The sequence below is a fragment of the Saccopteryx bilineata genome, chromosome 1 (assembly GCF_036850765.1).
Source record: "Saccopteryx bilineata isolate mSacBil1 chromosome 1, mSacBil1_pri_phased_curated, whole genome shotgun sequence".
NCBI lineage: Eukaryota > Metazoa > Chordata > Mammalia > Chiroptera > Emballonuridae > Saccopteryx > Saccopteryx bilineata.
The window spans coordinates 40,462,818-40,467,870 of record NC_089490.1 but is presented as its reverse complement, the minus strand read 5'-3'; the positions used below and the strand labels follow the sequence as shown (position 1 = coordinate 40,467,870).

At 39.6% G+C, this 5,053-nt stretch overlaps 1 pseudogene; it reads right to left on the bottom strand.

The window, feature by feature from the left end:
• Positions 1-1,020: 1,020 nt before the first annotated feature.
• LOC136319198 (methyl-CpG-binding domain protein 2 pseudogene) lies at positions 1,021-1,964 on the bottom strand (annotated as a pseudogene).
• Between the last annotated feature and the right edge of the window lie 3,089 nt (positions 1,965-5,053).

The window sequence follows — 5,053 nt, the reverse complement described above, 5'->3', positions numbered from 1 at the left end:
TCAATTAACCCTAGTTATTATTTAGCGAGAGGAGGTAGATCATGAATAAGGTGGTTATTTTCTTGCAAAGGCAGAGGCCATGGTGACATCTTTTATCAAGGTGGGAAGGTGGGGGGGTGGTTCTAGGCTTTAACAGAAAGTAATGGGCATTCCTCACCCAGAGAGTTTACAGGTATATAAGAATTTAAGGTTTTCCAGTCTCATGCATTTTCTGAAGGTATCATTTCATCCTAATTAGGGCCTCAATATTAGGGTAATCAACTTGCTGAAGTTGAAAATCCAACCTCTTCTGAAGCTCTGCTACCCTTAAAATTAATTTCTTAGCCTACAGTTTTTTCTGCCCCTTGACCACAGGCATGTATTCTCTACATGCTGCCAAGGAGAGCTTCTAGCTTTCAGATTCAGCTTCAATTTTATACCCTGAGACATTCGTTCTCTTTCTCAAATGCACAAATTGATCAGAGCAAGAGCCAACCAGTCCCACAGTTCTACAATGAGGACCTCCTCTGAACTTCTCAGAGGACTGTGGTGTTTCTCCTACAGTGCGATCACTCTTTTCTACTTGTTTCCCATCCAGGGCACTACAGGAATGGCATCTACCTACCAGCTATGATGGTCATTCATCTTTTTCTCTGTGAATATAATAATTTATTTTTCTTTGCAGTGATAATGGAAAAATGTACAGATTTCCTCTTTCAATAAAGTATAAAAATCTGCTTAGATATATACAATGAAGTCACAGTAATCTTTTAATGAGAAAAAAATTTTTGATACTCCCAATCCATTTGTATTAAAACTAGGAGAAAACAAATATTTTTATATGTTCTACATTTCCAATAGATTCCACCTGGTGTCATTAAGTTTCACCTGAAGGACACTGATTGATATTATAAAAGACTAATACTAAGGCTGAGAATAAAATCTTTTTTTTTAAATAATAAATATATACATCAAAAATACATCTAAAAATGCAATGGTTACTGCTTTCAAAAAGCTCTAGGTGCTGAGGTATATTTGTTTTTATTCTTTCCTTACAGGAAAAACCCAGTGGAAACATTTTGGTTCAATTCTAGGAATTTGCTCTTGGGGAAAGTCTGCTGAAAGTTGCCTGACAATATTCTTAAGCTTCATCTCATTGTCCATTTCAATACCTATCTCCTCGGTATCAGCAGCTCTTCACAAGATGTCTGCCATCAAGGCTTCTTCCAATTTCTTACACATTTGTTGTACTTGCTCTTTCTGTCTCCTAATGTCTCCATCGTGACAATGAAAGCTTTGCAGAGGCACTGAATGTGCTAAACCAAAGAGCAGTTTCTTTTCCACAGCAGGGGACGCTTGCCCTGTGCTTGCTGCAGAGCTTGTCAACAGCAGATCAGAGTCTCATCATTACTACTTGGGCCAATTCCTCGAAGACCTCAGGTAGTTCCCTGATATTCATAATTTGGTCTGTGGCGTTTGATGCACTTACTCCTTGAAGCCTTTTCTCCCAGAAAAGCTGACATGGCTGTTCATTCATTTGTTGTGGGTCTGATTTCACTTTATTACTAGGATGATTTGTGATTTTGGTTACTGTTTTTTTGAAAATCGATGCTGTTTGTATAATTGTTATATTTAAGTATGGTTTACCTTTATTCTGATTGACAGGATCCTTGCGTGGTCTGTGTTTGTCCTTCCATAACTGCCTGAGCATCGTCCTTCTAGTTCTGAAGTCAAAACTGCTGAGGTCAGCAGAAATTCCCAGATACTTTGCCAATTGAGGTTTGCTTCTGAACATCTGACCACTTGGGCTTAAGTAGTACACATATCTCTGGCTGGCACTGAACCCAGATTTTTGGATCCCTTCCTTTTTTGTCCATCCGGGGGGCAGGGCTCCACAGTCCATTCTCTTCCAGTTCTTCGGGGCAGCGGGCGGGTTCCCTGGGCCCTGTTCCCACGCTCTCTGATAGGAAAGGGAATGGCTTCATACAGAGGGTGCTCCTGAAGCTGCTGCAGCGATTCGGGGGCCGGCCACGTCCCAGTCCCACCTCCGCCAGGCCACAGCCACAGACACTGCTGGCCCGGCCGCCGGTTTCCACTCACCCTGGCCGCGCTCAGCGGAGCGTGCTGCAGGCCCCCTGCTCTGTGACGAAGTCCCCGCCAGTGCCCGCCCCACCCGCCACGCTCTGCCCACTTTTGCTCCTGTGATGATCTTTATCATTGACTCATAGCCATTTGAGGATCAACCTCAGAAATAACATTTTCTCGCACTACCCCTGACATCAATGATCTAGGTCGTTTCCAGAAATTAACTCCAAGGTAGAGATTTGTATGCAGGAAATGATTAGGGATACCCTAGGAATCAACACCTATGGGAAAATGAAGGAAGTATGATTAGGCAAAAAGAAGAGTTAAACTAGGAGCAGACGTAGTACAAATATCTCCGTCTACGTTCAGAGAGCTCTGGAGCTGGGCTGGCCTTTGGAATTGTCCAACTCTGAAGAAAGGTAGCTGAGACTATCTCTATATATTCTTATATATAGAATGGTCTGTATAATTCCTCCTATAGAATGTGTGTGTGTGTGGGGGGGGGAGTGGTATACAAAGTGACATTGGATGTGACAGCTCTCTTGAGCTGAGAGTAATTTTCGGAAAGCTTCTCATCTAAAAGAGGTCATGTACCAACTCTCTTGGCAGCAAAAGGTGAGTGCCTGAGTAGCGGATCTGGGTGGCACATCATAGCTTCCATCCCAGCTCTCCAGAATTCTTTTTAGATTATCCATCATTGTGTGCAATGTATTATCTCTTTCTTACACACACATACACACACAGTGGCCTTGACTATTGCCTAAGTAGCTAGCCATGGGCTTGACTGAGAGTATCTCAGACTACCTGCTTCCATATCTCTGTCCTCTCAATTCCAAAGCTTGTTTTACTCTGTTAGGTTCCTGATACATCCTTCTAATGCAATTCCCCTACCTGGCACAATTATAAACACCTAGCTCTATATTATCTTAGATTTTAAGACTTAGAGAACATTTAAGTCTACAAGCTATTATAAGATATGTTTATAAATATCTGTTTTATCCCCTTATACTTTCTCATTCCAAAATTAGAAAAAATATTAGTCAAAATATTAAGAACCTTAGTATATAAAAGATTTTTTTTGAATTCATTATGTTTTTGAAGCCTTTGAGTATATATGACTTCAAATTGTTAGAGAAAATTTTTCCTTTTTAAAATAAAGACATTTGCATGAACAGAAGACATTGTTTTTAACAGTTCACAAGCTTCTGCTGTTTTTATACTATCTGAAGGCTGTATCATCTTTTAATGTCAATGCAGTTGGTTGCCATAGAAATTATAATGATGTCACTAACTATTTAAGTCTAGAAATAAACAACAGGAACAGATGGGCATTTCAGAATGAAGGGTGGAGTTTTAATGCAAGTATTCAAAAAATAACAGGTTAAAAATCGCATGCAAAAATAAAAAAAAACAAAAACCTTGTGCAACATTAAACATTAGAATGTGCCTCTAAAGTTAGCTAAGTCACTGTGTTGGGATCAGGGGCCTAAGAGCAGGGGAGCAGGAAAGGCATTTTCACAGAGCAAATACTGACACAGAATCTTGTCTAGATGGGATTGGAATAGTATCACTGTTACAATATACAGACATACATGCCCAATAATCCCAATCAGGGATAAGACTGAGACAGACTGAAGAAATATGTGAAATTAGTTTCAAAGAAGTTGGAATGGGTATAATGGCAGTTAAAAAACAAAAAAGTAATATGTGTAAGGACAGAGAATCAAAGAAAGCACTTATATCTAGGTCTAAAATGGTACAAGAATAGCTTTAGAAATGTATTGTTCCATAATTTCTGCACCATGATGTTATAGAAGATATATAGCTATGTCTATTATTATAGCCTATATCAAAAAATTCTCAACCTGACATATAATAGTCATACATTTCTCAAAATATAACATTTAAAGTACTGTGGGTACCATTATATAGGGGGTCACACTAAAATCAAACAGGGCAGAAAAAAAATTACTGCTAATTTTTATTTTTTGTGATAGACACAGAGAGAGAGAGAGAGACAGATAGGAACAGACAGGAAGGGAGAGAGATGAGAAGCATCAGTTCTTCATTGCGGCACCATAGTTGTTCATTGATTGCTTTCTCATATGTGCCTTGACTGGGGGTCTCCAGCCAAGCTAATGACCTTGGGCTCAAGCCAGTGACCTTAGGCTTCAAGCCAGCAACCTTTGGCCTCAAGCCAGTGACCATGGGTCATATCTGTGGTCCCCCACTCAAGCTGGTGAGCCACACTTAAGCTAGATGAGCCCACTTTCAAGCCAGAGACATCAGGGTTCTGAACCCGGGCTCTCTGCGTCGCAGGGCAATGCTCTATCCACTGCACCACTGCCTGGTCAGGTGTGTGTTGAGCCTATGAAACAGAATGTGTGACTATAGAGTGGTTGTAAGAAGTATCCTTCAAGTAAATTGGGCCACCATTGTAGCTTTGTTCCTGGTGGCCTGCATGTATTCCCACTTCCACGTTTTCTTACCTGTGTTGATTGTGCTTGTGTAGGGAACAACACACTCACAGCTAGAGTACCACATTACGACATTGTTTTGTAAGAAATGCTGTTTTTCTCAGGAACATGAACTCTTAAAATGAGTTTGGTATTTTAAATTCACTTTTCCTTAATGATTTCAAAAGACGTTTTTGCATTACAAAAACAAAAGTACATCAAAGGTTTTGTCATAGACAATATTTGCGATCCTTCAAAATTTATATGTTGAAACTCTCCCTCCTAATGTGATGATATCATAAAATGAGACCTTTGGGAGATAATTAGAATGAGCTTAGGTCATCAGAACTGAGTCCTCAAAAATGAGATTAGTGTCCTAAGAAAAGAAAAATTGGAATTAAAAAAAACAGAATTTACTTCCTATACATAAAATGTCTTCTAATGTGTCCTATGTGCAATGAAGAGGCTTTGATTACATTAATAATTATTATTTGTCTTTATCCTTGATCAAGATTTGGCGAAGTGCAATTGAG